The 15,785-nt window shown below is 40.5% G+C and overlaps 1 long non-coding RNA gene and 1 pseudogene across 1 annotated transcript in view; both read left to right on the forward strand.

Annotated features, from left to right (window-relative positions):
- Positions 1–15,538, forward strand: part of LOC103236838 (uncharacterized) — a 222,867-nt gene extending 207,329 nt beyond the window's left edge. Inside the window, exon 4 of the long non-coding RNA XR_012093687.1 lies at positions 15,365–15,538. This is a non-coding gene — a long non-coding RNA (uncharacterized lncRNA). The remainder of the gene's footprint in view (positions 1–15,364) is intronic.
- LOC140712310 (large ribosomal subunit protein eL30 pseudogene) lies at positions 220–556 on the forward strand (annotated as a pseudogene).
- Positions 15,539–15,785: the final 247 nt, after the last annotated feature.

Below are 15,785 nucleotides of genomic sequence, written 5' to 3' on the forward strand. Positions count from 1 at the left end.
AGAAATTCAGGATGCAGAATAGGAAGACAAAAAGACATACAGTAAATAAGTTAGAGAGGTTAAAGTGTGAAAGTCCAACTTAAATTTAGTCAGAGTCCAGAAGGAAAATAGTGGATAGAAAATAATCATATCTCAAGAGTTGTTGGTGTCTTTCTTACTTCCTAGCTGTGTTAGTGGCTGCTCTTGGTTGGGGAGCCATCTTGTACCTAAGGCAGGAAGATGGTGACCACAAGGAAGACAACAAAATTTCTGGAGGTGATCAACTCTGGTTATGAAAAATGGAAACTACGTGCTGGGGTACAAGTAGACTCTGAAGATGATCAGACATGGCAAAGCGAAATTCGTCATCCTCATTAATAACTGGCCAGCTTTGAGGAAATCCAAAATAGAGTACTATGCAATGTTGGCCGAAACTAATGTCCATCACCACAGTTAAAATAGTATTGAATTGGGCATAGAATGAGAAAAATACTACAGATTATGCACAGTGGCTGTCGTTGTTCTAGACGATTCTGATTTCATTAGAAGCATGCCAAAATAGGCTGGTGATAAATAAACCATGCAAAAATTTTTTAAATAAAACTTGCCAGAGCTTGTTTTAAAAACATTTTTAAAAAGAGTCATTATCTGAAATTTTCTGCTACTAATGAACAATATCAAGGAGCAGATTTAAGAAACTCCGTCAATCCTAGATATTTTTGGATGGCTTTATAGAGGCAGTATAGAGAAGTGGTCTAAATCAAAGTTTTTTAGTTTGTAAGACACTACTGAATTCTAGTTTTGCCACTTAGCTACATAATTTGGGGCAAGTAAATTGACCTCTCTCTGAGCCTCCATCTCCTGATATTAAAATAAGGATAGCATCTGATTTATTGGTTGGTTATAAGGAATAAAAATATATAAATGTGATTAGCACAGGAACAGGTCCAAAGTAATATGAAGTACATAATTGATAATATTTTTAGTAGTGTTCAGAGTGTGTTTTCTCATAATGAGTTGAAGTCTGTTTTCTGATAACTTCCACTCGTTTATCTTAATTCTGATTTCTGGAAAAATAAAGAACAGGTCTGCTTTCTGTGATATCTATACATTCACTCTTCAGCTTTTTGAAGCTTGTCAACTGCAGAAGAGCAGGGAATAAGGGAAGTGGCCAGGTAAACATCAAGGCTCCCTGACACTGGCGATGATAAGCCAATAGTTCATATGGTGGGAACAATTTTCTTGGCAATAAGATGACTCTCAAAGACTCCTGGGGGTCTTAGAATCCTAGAGAATCAGAGCAGCAGTGGAGTATTAGAATACAGCATCCTCATTCTGCAGGTGAAGAATAGGAGGCCCAGGGAGTGGAGATGGCTGAGCTAGATGCAACTGGTAGCCAAGTCATGAAGAAGCCTCTGAGATATTGAAATACTATGGACCCTTGGAGATAAAAATTCGATTTCCTTCTCATTTGGAAGAAATGATTTGAGAAATTCCCTATCATAATTGAATTAAATCAAAAAGAATTATCTTCCAATGGAAGCAATGGAAGAGCTGTGTAATGGAAAGACAATGGGCTTTTAGAATGAGTTCTGCTTGACCTTGGGCAGATAACCTTTCTGAGGCTCAGTTTTAAATTTGGGTGGCAATATCTCCCTGACCAGGTTTGTCATAGGGATTAAATAAAACAACACATAAGGTCTAGAATAGAGTAAGTGGACAACAAATGACTGGTTTTTACTATGTTATTTTCCCATGAAACAAACTTACATTAAAAATGAGTAAAAAACCCAAGTGACCTCAGAGCCCTAAGAAAGCAATCAAGGAGTTCAAGGTCTTTGCAAACTAATTACGTCATGCCTTGATTTTTGAATTCCACCATTTATTTACCAATTATGTTGATATAAAGAATAGATTCACAATTATGATTTTGAGTATTATATTATTATTATTATTTTTTATTTTCTGCTTTTATTTTATTTTAAAATATTTTTTAGTTTTGATTTTTGTGGGTACATAATGGGTATGTATGTAGTACATGAGATGTTTTCATACAGGCAGGCAATGTGTAATAATCACATCCTGGAAAACAGGGTATCCATCTCCTGAAACATTTATCCTTTGTGCTACAAACAGTTCAGTTATACTCTTTTAGTTTATTCCTCATTTTAGGTAGATGTTAAAATAATAGAAAATACCTGAAAAAGAATTCACAAATCATTGTATAGTGATATAAATTTTATACTCATAAAACTCAGATATGTAAACATTAAACTTTATTTTTGCATATCTGGATTAAACTTAACTCTCGAAGTTGCTCATTTACATTCAATAATGGAAAATTTAATTTTGCTAATTCAGGATAAACTCAGATCACTTCCAATTTAAAATTTAGATAAATAATTTAGTCATCCTGATTTACCCCCTCTCATCCCCTGGTTAGTTCCAGAGAGCTGAACACATGTGACCCAGGGGAGAGGGTGTCTGGTCCTGATCATTCTCTGTCCACATGGTCTCTGCTGAGATGTTTCTTGTCTCATCTGGGCCTTGTGTGTAGAAGGGCATCTACTGCCAATGCCCATGGTTCTACCAGGTTGTCACGTGCCAGGCCCATGCGTTCTGGGTTATCCTCACTGACCACGTTGTCCCTCTGAGTTCACTGGCCCTCTCTCCCCTTCTGTGCTCCTCTAGTGGCCCTCAAGGATTTTGGTGCTCCCCACACCATGCTGGCTTGTGCAGGATACTGGGAGGCTTCCATGGGCCCCCTTAGATGCTGTTTCTTCTCCTGCTTTTCTCTTTTCTTTATATTTTAAACAGGTACATGGGTGATTGTTACATTTACCAGATTTCCTTACTCACCACTCACTCCTTTCTCCTTCTGGCATGCCTTCTTCACTATAGATGTTAGAAGGTAAAGATTACATTTCCCAGGTTTTTATGCAACTAAGGCTCCACATGTGACCTGTTTTACTGAGATTAATTACTTTTCCAGGATGCATAACAAATGGTCACAAACTTAGTGGCTTAGGACAATACTCACTTACTATCTCATGGATTCTGTAGGTCAGAAGGCTGGGAGGTCTTGATGGGTTCTCTGCTCAGGGTCCTAAAAGGCCAACATCAAGGTTTTAGAGCCAGGCTCTGCTCTTGTCTGGAGGGTCTACAGAATAACCTGCTTCTGTGTTCATTCAGATTATCATTGTTGGCAGGATCCACTTCCTCAAGATGATAGGACTGGGGTCCCTGCTTTCTTGTTGGCTTGATCTGTTAGGCAAGGCTACTCTGCTCCTGGAGGCTGCATGCATTCTTCCTCATGTCAACTCTTCCATCTCCAAAGCAGCAATAGTGTGGTGAATCCTTCTCTTGCTTGAAATCTCTGACTTGCCCTCATGGTATGAGCCAGAGAAAACTCTCTGCTTTTAATGGGCTCATGTGACTGATTTGAAACTGCTCAGATCATCTCCTTTTTGAATAACTCAAAGTCAACCGATGAGTAACGTTAATAACAACTGAAAAATCCCCTCTGCCATGTAATGGAATCATGGGTTTGATGTTTTATCATACTCACACTCCTAGGATTAGAGTGAGAAATCTTATGCAGTCGTCTTAGGCTCCTGTCCACTACACAGGCCATCCTACCCCTGCAAAACTTGCAACAAAGAAGGATCAACATGAGGTGGTGACTGAGCATGTGAGGAAATGGGACCCTCTGATAAGAGCCAGGTGGCGGGCACATTGAATTCTTCTGGTGCTGGCTGTGGGAGCAGCAGTTTCTGATCAAGGTAGAAGCAGCATGGCCCTGGGGGGGCCCCATTAGGTCCATTTTTTTTAGTGTGGGTCTGAGGATTTTTCTCAGAAGCTAATTTTACAATCCCTTTCTCTGGTGCTCCCAGTGATTCTGTCAGTTATCTCTACATCTCTCTGTTTAGCCAGAGTGGACTCTGTTAGATAAGAACTCTAACCAACAGAGTGGTATAATCTCTAATTTTTCATACCTGTAATATATATATTTTTTGTTCATCCCAGGTGGGTATAGGATCCTTGGAGCTGTGTTATTATTTTTCCCCATTGGTCTATATATTCTACTTCATTGTCTAACGTCTAGAGTTTAAGATGAGAATCTGAAACAAGTCTAATTCTTTGTCTTTGTAATAACATTGTTTCTGATTGGAAGCTTGGAAGACTTTATTTTTATTTGGGTGTGTCATGTTAGGATGGTGATCAATGTCTGAAAAATCCCAGTGAATACCATGATGGGATAAGAAGTTTCCTAAGTGGAAAAAGACATGAACACTTTTCTGCAGAGCTGGCCACATAAGGAGGAAATGAGGCAGTCACCTCACAGCAGGATGTGTAGCATCCCAGAACCCCCAGAATCCTCACAGACATGCCCAGAGCTGAAGGCCCTGCCCTCATGGAGGGGCGATCCACCGGGTACCAGAAGCCCACTTCTGCCTTTCTTAGGTTTTTTAAATGCCCTTCTGGCTCTTCCAAACTGTTCTTGAGATCTGTCTATGTACTCCAAAGACAACCAACAGGTACCAACAATACCAGCACATTCTTGAGTATTCAGTGTGTGGTTGTTTTAATAATAATAAAAAACATCTAGTCTCCAGGCATTCCTGGTTTTAAACCATTTTTTGGAATGATTCTTGCTCTTTGGAATATGAGAATTTTATAAGAATATACTCAGATGTGTGTCTCATTTCTTCTATCTCTCCTGATTTAAGGGATTCTTTTAATCTTCAGATGAGATCTTTGTTTCTATTGTTTGATCATTACTCTTTTTCATCACTTGTTTTTTCACCATCTGAAATTTGTATTTTTCCCTGTTAAGTCTCCTGACTTTCTCCTTTGTGCATCTTTCTTTTCCATTGTGATTTTCAACTCTTTGTAATTTTTGGTCTGTATTTATGTGTTTATTTTTGAGACAGAGTCTCACTCTGTTGTCCAGGTTGGAATGTAGTGATGTGATCATCACTTGCTGCAACCTCTGCCTCCTGGGCACAAGTGATTTTCCCACCTCAGCCTCCCAAGTAGCTGGGACTGCAGGTGTGCACCACCACATCCAGCTAATTTTTGTACTTTTTTGCAGAGATGGGATCCTGCTATGTTGCCCAGGCTGGTCTCAAACTCCTGGACTTGAGGGATCCACCCACCTCAGGCTCCTAGAGTGCTGGGATTATGGGCATGAGCCACCACACTCAGCTTTTGCTCTGTATTTAGAGAAGACTTTATATCTGCCTGGTCATGATCTAGGGTGCAGGGGATATTCTCCTTGGAGTTTGATGATTGTATTCCTAAATTTGAAAATTCTTTTACTTTAATTTCCAAAAGTCATCTTGTGATTTAATTGAATTCCCACAGTGCTTTTTGTTAAGGTGTTATTTGGCTCCTCCAAGAATTCCCTTTCAATGGAAGTCGTTTTAAATGGGCCCGTCGCTTATTCACTTGCTGAGCGTTCCTGACTCCATGTACCTCCATCTCTGAATTTGCCTGAGCTTCATCACTTCGTTTTATCAAATTCCCTTCCGAACTCTATTTTTGTTTATATGTTTTGCATTCCTTGCCTTCACTGTTAGCAAAGCAAGTCATTTGCTCTTGTAAGGGGGATTGAAGGGAGAGGTAAAACCCAGCAGTATTCTACCAGTAATTCAGTAACGTGTAAGCAAGATACACTTTCATGTGCATTTCAAATCTCCACTGCTCAACTGAAGCACACAAATAAGTCTCTCTCAACGTGTGAGTCTTTATGGGGACTGGCTATTTTATCTTCATTATGTCCTGATTAATAGTGACTGAATTATCTGGGACACTTACATACAATCCTAGTCTATTAGGGGATACATCCTCCCAAAATGAGTACTTATTTAAGCTTTCAATATCTCAGTTTATAGATGCAACTTCAGTGTTTAGGGCCCAATAGCTTTTCAATTACTCTCAGATGTTTGAGGCTCCCAGGCGTGGGGGACACCATTCAACAGAATCGTTTTCTGAAATATGGTGGTAAAAATGAAATGGTGCTGCCTTTATGAATTGAGTTAACTGGGGCCACAATGCCAATAGTATGAGTTCTGTACAATTAGGGCTGAGAGGAATAATTTGTCTTTTTTTCCCACAGAAAAAAATATAGGCCTTTTAATGCTATATGGACCATTTTGTTCAATTCATAGGAAATTACATTGGCATACAGCTGAAAAGTGGAATAATTTTCAGTATCAACCATGATCATTTTTAATATGTCAAGGTAGAAAATTGGACTCACAACCCTTGGCAAGCCTCCAGTCTGAGAGCTTTTGAAAGCAGTGCTGGAACGAGGTGACTGTGTTACTATGCTTCATGTCAGACCCATCCAGCCATTTTCTGAACTTGCTGGTCACATGAATTGGCTTATTCTGTAAATTTCATTTTGTAGTGCCATCAATCCAGTGAGGGTCGGTGGAGCCAAGCTGGCTTATTTAATAAATATCTGCCTTTCTGAAAGGAAAAGAATGAAGAAGCCCATTCCTTGTGTGCTTGTGAATTTCTAACGGACTCCCTACAGAATTCATCCCTAGCATGTGGCCTGAAGAGCCAGAATGAAGGGGAAATTCTCCTGCAAAAATCCCTGACCTCAGACTTAATCGTCTGAAACAGTTTTTTTTTCCGACTGTAGTCTAAACCACCAGACATGTTATCACAAAGGAACAGCAATGTGACTGATGGACAGATACAGTTAGAAGAAGTTACAAACTTAATTTAATGGCAAAAGGTAAAAAATTACATAGCAGTTAGATATAAGGCAGAAGCCCACCCAGCTATAAATGCGGGTTTCCCAGAACCCCAAGGACTGGCTGACTGACAGTAACACTGCCCAACCTGAGGACTCCTGGGGTAAAGTAGCTTGTCTCCACCATTCTTGTGAGGAAGCCACCATTTAAACTCTCATCCCCCACCTTCGCCTGACTTTGGAGACTCTGTTTAGGTGTCTAACTCCTCACTAGATGAAAGGACTTGGCATAAAACACTCCCAGCACGTACAGAATGTTTATATGACTGGATTACTCAAAAGTCACATTACACATCTTATCATATCACTAAGCAAATCTAGAATTCAGCCCCAGGTTCATTTCTGTTCTTCAGTAGAAATCATTTCTCTATTGTCAAATGACAAAATTAGAACAAAATTAGCTTTAAAATCTTTTTTCTTTCTTTTTTTTTCCTTCCTTCCTTCCTTCCTTCCTTCCTTCCTTCCTTCCTTCCTTCCTTCCTTCCTTCCTCCCTTCCTCCCTTCCTCCCTTCCTCCCTTCCTCCCTTCCTCCCTTTCTCTCTTTCCCTCCTTCCCTCCCTTTCTCTTTTTCTTTTCTCCTTTCTTTTTTCCTTCCTTTCCTTTTCCCTTTTCCCTTTTCCCTTCCTTCCTTCCTTCCTTCCTTGCTTTCTTCCTTCTTTCCTTCCTTTCTTTCTTTCCTTTTTTCATTCTTTCTCCCTTCCCTTTCTTTCTCTTTCAATTTCTTTCCCTTTCTTTTTATCTTTTCTTTCTCTTTCTTTTCTTTTCTTTCTTTTTTTCTTTTTCTTTTTCTTTTTTTCTTTTTTTTAAGAAACAGAGTGTCTCTCTGTTGTCAAGGCTGGAATGCAGTGACACAAACACAACTCACTGAAGCCTTGACTTCTTGGGCTCAAGGAATCCTCCCACCTCAGCCTCTCAAGTAGCTGGGACTACAGGAGCATGACACCACACCTGGCTAATTTTTGTATTTTTTGTTGAGATGGGACCTCACTGTGTTGCATAGACTGTTGTCAGATTCCTGGGCTCAAGCGATCCATCTCCATCCACCTGAGCCTCTCAAAGTGCTAAGTTTACAGGCTCAAGCCACCATGTCCATCTAGTTTAAACATCTTGATTGGCTTTTATTTGCAATTTTATAATTGGACAATATCTCATTCTGTAAGATAGAGTGTTCCAGTGAGTCAAATAGTGAAGGTTGCTTTATAGACAGAAAAGGGCTGAAGAAAGCAGAAACAGAACACTAAAAGCAGATTGGTCACTGCAAAGTTATTGTCTTTATAAAGGTTAAAGCAGAGGGGACTTCCTTATCATGCTGACTAAAACTGGCCTGTTTGGGGGATTTTGCTGTTATCTTCCTCCTGATTTTTCAGAAGGACAGATAAACAACTTAGTTTCAGTTGAAAACTTCAGCATGAGTGACTCCATTTTGGTTTGGTCTATTGTGCCTAGTGCAGGAGCTCAGTTCAAACCAAGAGCCGCCTTTGAAACCACTTTTGCAAAATTATAACTAAGACAGTGAAATAGATCTGACCTAACCAACTCCATTTTGCTTCTATCCTCCAAGCTCTCCTTGTTCATTTCTGAGCACAGGCTGAACTAACTTTGGGAAGAACTTAGTTTATAGTTTAAAACAAAGACAATAACAACCCTTTCCAAAACAAATTTCCTTCTTGCCTGGGCACTAGACTGCCTTTGTTGGATTAACAAATCAGCTGAAATATTAAAAAATATGGTTTAGCAGTCATATAGCTAGAGGTTACAAGATTCTGACCCTCCTCAAATTGTTCCTAGGGATAACATCACTAGTGTAAAGCCTAAGATCAGTGCTTGAGATATATTGCAGCCCCTGCACTTGTTGGATCAGCTGATACCACTCAGATAGATAAACTGACTCATCAGATCTTGTGACCCCCACCCAGGAACTGACTCAGTGTAAGAGGACAGCTTTGACTCCCTATGATTTCATCTCTGATCTGACCAATCAGCACTCCTGACTCACTGGCCTCCACTCACCAAATTATCCTTAAAAACTCTGATGCCCGAACGCCTGGGGAGACTGATTTTAGTAGTAATACAACTCAAGTCTCCGCCAAAGCTGGCTCTGCATGAATAACTCTTTCTCTATTGCAATCCCCCTGTCTGGATAAATTGACTCTGTCTAGGCAGTGGGCAATGTGAACCCATTGGGCAGTTACACTATAAATTTTATTAAACACTACGAAATCCCCTGGGGCAACAGCAATTGCACTCTAAATGATTCATTTCATTCCAAATTGAGGGATGGGGCCTGAAGGGGCAGAAAGAGGTAAATCCCTTTCCTACCCATCAGTAGGGTCACGCCCAACACGCCTATAACAAGAGAGAAGCATGAGTTTATTTGATCATAGTTTTACGTGACATGGGAGCCTTCAGGATGAGTGGCAAAAAGATACAGGGGAACTGATCTATTTTTATGCTTAAGTTCAATGAAGTATAGAGAGGCCTGTAGAAAGGTGATTGGATAAAAAGCCTAGGGTCTAATGCTAATAGGCTGAGCGGGCAAACCCAGAAAGGCCTGTCTGTTCAGATTCTTCTTGGTCTTTCTGCGAAATATTCCTTCCTCTCTGGTATGGGGCAGGACCTTTCTGGAATAAGGCTCTTAATTTCTTTATGGCCAGCTATCACACAGAAGGGCAAGGAGGTGGGGATTAGAGTAATATTTTTGGGCTTTATGGCTGGCTGTGGGGGAAAGGCGTTCTGCTTTTTATGATCAACCTCTGGGAAGAGGGATTCCATTTTCTATGGCTTGCCTCAGGGGAGAATGAGGGACGAGGGTCACGAGGGCAGGAGAAGGTCAGAAACTTTGCTATTGAGGCTGCTTCTTAGTTCTCTACTTAAGGTATCATTTTCTGGGCACCAACAAGGCCAAATGTTTTTGCTTTTTCCCTTCAACATCCAGTGAAAGGGAGCTGGAGTATTTGAGCCTCTAGTTTCCATCTTTGAGACACATCCCCATTTCCTTTTCCCTGGGAAGGTCACTGTTCAGCCTCTTTTGATAAAAGCACAGGACAGACAGAGCCATCAAGATGTCAAATAGCTACAATTGCTATGCCTGCCAAACAGTAGATAAAGCTGACTAAGAAGATGAAACCCACAGATAGCCAGCCCTTAAGACTGTAAGCCAAAAATAAATTTCTATGGCTCCCCAGCCATGTGAATGGGTCCCTCCTCTAAACTAAGGTTATTTCAAAGTTAACTTGAAAATCTAGTTCAGACGATGATGAAAGAGGAGGTTGGACATGCCTCACTATACCTCTTCAGCATTAAGATCAACACAGACCTTAAGTTTGATAAGAAACATTTATAATTTATTCTCTCTGAAGCCTGCTCCCAGGAGACTTCATTTGCCTGATAAACCCTCAGTCTCCACAACCCCTTATCCTAACCCAGACATTCTTTTCTACTGATAATAACTCTTTCAACCAATAGGCAATCAGAATATTTTAAAATGTATCTATGACCTAGAAGCCCCCCCACCCATTTTGAGTTGCCCCACCCTTCCAGATTGAATCAATATAAATCTTACATGTACTGATTGATGTATTATGTCTCTGTAAAGTGCATAAAAGCAAACTGTACCTGGACCACCTTGGACATGTGTTGTCAGGACCTCCTGAGGCTGCGTCATGGGTGTGTCCTTAACCTTGGCAAAATAAAAAAATAAAACTTTCTAAATTGGTTGAGACTTGCCTCAGATACTTTTTGGTTCACAAGGCAGAGGAGATATTACTAAATAACCTTTGAAGCTGTGACTACCAGCTCAGGTTTCAGGCAGCTGGGGCTGAACTCAGTCTAGGTAGACAACTGCTGGTCACCAGGCCAGTGGAGAAATGGCTCCTGTAGAAATGGAGCTTTCACTTATGCGAGAAGGATGAGCCAATAACCGACTTCAAAGGATAAGGGTATAATGACTGAACCAGGACAGTAGTGTACCAGCCCCTATAATCAGGGGTGCAGGTTTCTTACCACAGGAGGGTAGGGCAGGTGTGGTAGGCAAAGAATAGCCACCACAGGTGGGTGGGATTTGAAGCCTAGTTTTTCAGCCTGCAAAGATGGCAGGTGTCCATTTCCATGTTAATCCATTGGAACAACATGTCACCTAGCATAGAGTGACCTCATTATCCGAGGAATCATTATTCAAGTTGCTCTAGTTTTTGTTTAAATTAATTAATTAATTTTTGAAATGCCAACTTTTATTTTAGATGCAGGACGTACATGCGCAGATTCGTTACATGGGTATGTTGCACCCAGGTAGTGAGCATAGTACCCAATAGGTAGTTTTTAAGCCCACACCCCCTTGCTTGTCTTCCCCCTCTGGTACTCTGCAGTATCTATTGTTTCTATGCGCCACAGTTTTTTAAAGACTGTACCAAGAAATGTTTTTTAGTTATATCAGGAAATATTTATTAAAGGACTAAAGAACTGACCACTTGAAAAACTGGTCCCCATTCAAATGTCATTCCACTTAATATGAGCATCTATTCTTGATAACTCTGGCTACATCTTCACAAATATCTCACAAACTGTAATTATATATGAAAATATAATGCAAACACATGTAAATTGCTGGTGCGATGGTATTATAAACTTTTTCAGAAGATGTGGGATCTTTGTGAAGTTGATAAAGTGATTCTGGAGAACTGACTGATACCCAGTGAAGATGGGCAAATGGCTGAACAAGAGCAGAAGAATGCTGCTTGACAAGAGAAGCATTTGAATAACAAAGGATTAGGATAAACCATAGGGAAAATTTATGAAGTTTGGAATGTTTTGGCAGACATGCCTCTTGTATTAGTCCATTTTTGCACTGATATAAAGAACTACCTGAGGCTACGTAATTTATAAAGAGAAGAGTTTTAATTGATTCACAGTTCCACATAGTTGGAGGCCTCAGGAAATGTGCAATCATGGCAGGAGGTGAAGGGGAAGCCAGGCACATCTTACATGGTAGCAGGAGAGAGAGACAGCGCTAGTGAGGAACTGCCAAACACTTTTAAAAGCTCGGATCTCATGAGAACTCACTCACTATCATGAGAACAGTATGGGGGAGACTGCCCCCATGATCCAATCCCTTCCCACCATGTTCCTTCCTCAACACGTGGGGATTACAATTTGAGATGAGATTTGGGTGGGTACACAGAGCCAAACCATATCACCTCTCTTTAAAATCATTTTTTGTAAGGCAAATGGCAAGTGAAGAATATGGTTGGTAGTTATGGGGTAATAATGCCAATAAAAGCAATCAACACTTAGTTCCTTCCTTGTTCATTCTAAGAAGTAGATTGTCATCACAGTTATAAATGTAAGGTATATTTTTATCTTTGAGAAAAAGCTCCAGTCAACCTTTTTTACTATTTTCTATAAAAATTTATGCCTGTTGTATTCTTCAGTTATTCTTCCCAGTATCAGTTATCGTCAGAATATGCTATTATAATGATACATATTTGTCCTTAATACCTAGAATGATAAGTATTTTAAAACATTTAAACACAAGCATTGAAATTTAACTTTTTCCCTCAATTATACTTAGTCAATTTCACATTCTGTTAGTCAGCACATCCAACTCATGAATGAATTTACATAAACACTAGTTAAAAGTTTCTGGATTTTGTTCTTTATTTTCTAAGTAAACTGGTGTGCCAATTGAGGTTACCAGGTGAGGTTAAGTAACCTTCTAAAGGCCTGCAGTGCTGCACAGTACCAGTTTTATTTCTGGCTTTGCCATTAATTATCTGTGTGTCCTTTCACAAGTTATGTTTTTTCTCTGGGCCTCAGTTTCTTCATCCACAAAGTGTGGAGCTAAAAATAGATCAATGTTCTTAACACTGACTGGGCATTAAAGTCACCTAGGGGAGATCTATAATATGTGTTTTATTCTAAAAGCTCGGAGTGCTCTTGCCCAGATCAACTGAATCAGAATCTCAGAAGTAGGGGAGTGGGGTTCCCTAACACGTGCAGATTCCAAATTCCCCAGGTGATCATAATCCAGCTAAGAGTATAAATAACTGATCATTGTGGTTCTTAACATTCATTCCAAGTTTCTTATTAATTATTTCTCTTAAAGCTTGGTTTTAGTCCTATGGATATGTATAGGTGCAAAGGAAGGGTTTAGATAACGCCATCCCATTCTGATTAGGTTTTAAGCCTTTGTCATACATAGCTTTCTAAGAAATAATGGAGTTTTGGGGGAAAGCACACTACCCCTGTTTTTGCCACATTTTCTGGTGAACATAGCATTCTCACCTCACACGAATCCATGTTTCAGTGAAACAGGGTGCTGCTGCCTTCCCATAGAAATACCTCACAACTGCTGTGATCGAAATAAGGTGACAGACAGAACAGGCACAGATATGGCAACACTCTGGATTGAAATACTCTTTGGACTTTTCTTGGCCACAGAAAAGGGCTCCTATGTCATCTAACTCCTCTGGGTTGTTCAAAATGGCCGGAGGAACTTCTGAATGGGGACAGTTGCCTGGCCCAGTCACATGCAAGGCAAATGCTGATTGGGCAGTGCAATCAGTTTAACCTCTGCACCAGCCAACTCCAGGCACGTCTTCCTGTTTTCATAGTAGAGTATGCAGGTAATTAGCCTGAAACGTAGGATTCCTTTCCTTTGTCCTTTTTGGAAAATGAGACTGTTTTGAGATTATTTCCAGAGAAATTGAAAGAACCTGAATGATAAAGATTTCACCGCAGCTGCTTATGATTAATTATCACAGACAGTCTTGGTGACAAAGATGCTCTCCTTGATCAAATATTAGTCAAGCTCCTCTGGGCCCTCTTACTCACCAGGCCTTGTCCTTCGGCCTTGTCTTTAGCTTGTTTGGTACAGTTTTAGCGAGAAGTCCAGACTCACAGGCCCTAGTCCTTGAGCTAAATCCCTCTGTTAATAATCAATACTTATAAATCAGCAAATATTTATAAACCTCTTGCTATGATATCTGTATTATGCTCAGAAATTATATTGTATTAGTTTGCTAGGGCCACTACAACAAAGTACCATAGACTGGGTGACTACGATGTATATACCATATGATACATAAACAACAGAAATGTATTATCTCACTGTTCTGTAGGCTAAGAGTCTGAGATCAAGGTGTTGGTGGGTTGGTTTCCTCTGAGGCCTCTCTCTTTAGCTTGTAGATGGCTTTCTCCTTGTGTCTTCACATGGTTGTCTCTCTGGCTGTGTCTTCATCTTCTTTTCTTAAAAGAATGCTAGTCATATTGGATTAAGCCCACCTTAATGATTTTATTTTAACTTAGTTACCTATGTGAAGACCCTGTCTCCACATAAAGTCACAGTCTGGTTAAGACTTCAACATATGATTCGGGGTGGGGGTGCAATTCAGTCCATAACACAAGTGTAGCATAGAGATTTATTTGCAATTTAATGTAGGATGGAGATCTATTGATATTTGTCTACAGTTTGTTTTTGTTGCTATAGACCTGTCTGGAAGAAATTAAATACTGTCTCCCATTCTCTTGAAGCCTGAGCTCTCTTTTTCCTCAGAGGGAGAGCCCCTTGCTTGTTTTTACTATTTGAAAGAATAGAAGAGAATATTCTGGGGGACTGAGTAGGACACCCTGGAAATGATTCATCCCAGAGTTTTGTGTTTGAAAGGTTTATGCTCTAAAGGGAATTAGCTATATTGCCCTAGAAGGGAAAGGACTGAAAGGCTGGGGATTAAGGATTTAGGAAGGGAATGGCTTTGTGAAGTGGATTATTTGAGGCTGGGAAGGGGAAGTATGAAGAAGGGACCTGGGACTCCATAGAGACACATACAAGTAAGAGCTTTGGCTGCGGAATTTCCTGCTCCAGAGATTGATATTCAGGGTCTTAACAACCTCAGCATAGCTGAGATGCCTAATTGTTCCCCAGCATCCATTCTGCTTTCCTTTCTCTCTTTCTTTCCTTCCTTCCTTCCTCCCTCCCTCCCTCCCTTCCTTCCTTCCTTCCTTCGTTCCTTCCTTCCTTCCTTCTTTCCTTCCCCCCTTCCTTCCTTCCTCCCTCCCTCCCTCCCTCCCTCCCTCCCTCCCTCCCTCCCTTCCTTCCTTCCTTCCTTCCTTCCTTCCTTCCTTCCTTCCTTCCTTCCTTCCTTCCTTCCTTCCTTCTTTCTTTCCTTCCCCCCTTCCTCCCTCCCTTCCTTCCTACCTTCCTTCCTCCCTTCCTCCCTCCCTCAGTCTCTTCTCTTCTCTTCTCTTTTTTTTTTCTCTCTCTCTCTTTCTTTCTCTCTCTCTCTTTTCTGAGACAGGGATTTACTATATTGGTTTTGAAGTCCTGGGCTCAAGCAGTCCTCCTGCCTCAGTCTCCTGAGTAGCTGGGACTTCAAGGTACTTGTGTACCGCCTCCCCAGCATATTATCCTTTTCTTGCATGTAGGGACAGAACTTCTGGCAGTGTTAGCAGGGCACATGACCACTCAACTAGACTCTACAGTTCCCAGCCTCCTTGTGGTTAGGTGTGGTCACATGACCAAGCCTGAACCGATGGGATGTGAGCAGGAGTGCTCTGAATTTTTTCTGTGCTCTTGGAGACAAAGCAGTGAGATCTGGTGTTTCTCTCTCCTCCTTTCCATAGGCCAGAACATAAACATGGATGGAGATGAGTCAGCTTCAACCACGCCATGAGGAATAGTGCCTTAGGAGATGGCAGAGACACTGGAAGAATGGAACCGGAGTCATGGAATGACCTCATAGTGTAGAGCTGCTTCGCTAATCCTAGACTGCTCACCTCTGGACAGTTACTAGAGGAATAAATAAACGTTTAAATTTTTAAAGCCAGTGTGTTTTAGAATCTTTTTGCTTTAACAGCTTACCCATATCTTATATTTAGCAAGTAAGAGCTTGAGTCAAACTTCCTGTTGTGAAGAAATTTAAATCAATTATATAAGCAGATAAAGCTGAAACATCTTCCTGCTTAAAAAAAATCTGTTATAATTGATTTTATTTTAAAATATATGAGAACCTTTAAGTAGATTATATTTCAATGAGGGACAGCA

Source organism: Chlorocebus sabaeus, chromosome 8, assembly GCF_047675955.1.
Source record: "Chlorocebus sabaeus isolate Y175 chromosome 8, mChlSab1.0.hap1, whole genome shotgun sequence".
In the NCBI taxonomy this organism is placed as follows: Eukaryota; Metazoa; Chordata; class Mammalia; order Primates; family Cercopithecidae; genus Chlorocebus; species Chlorocebus sabaeus.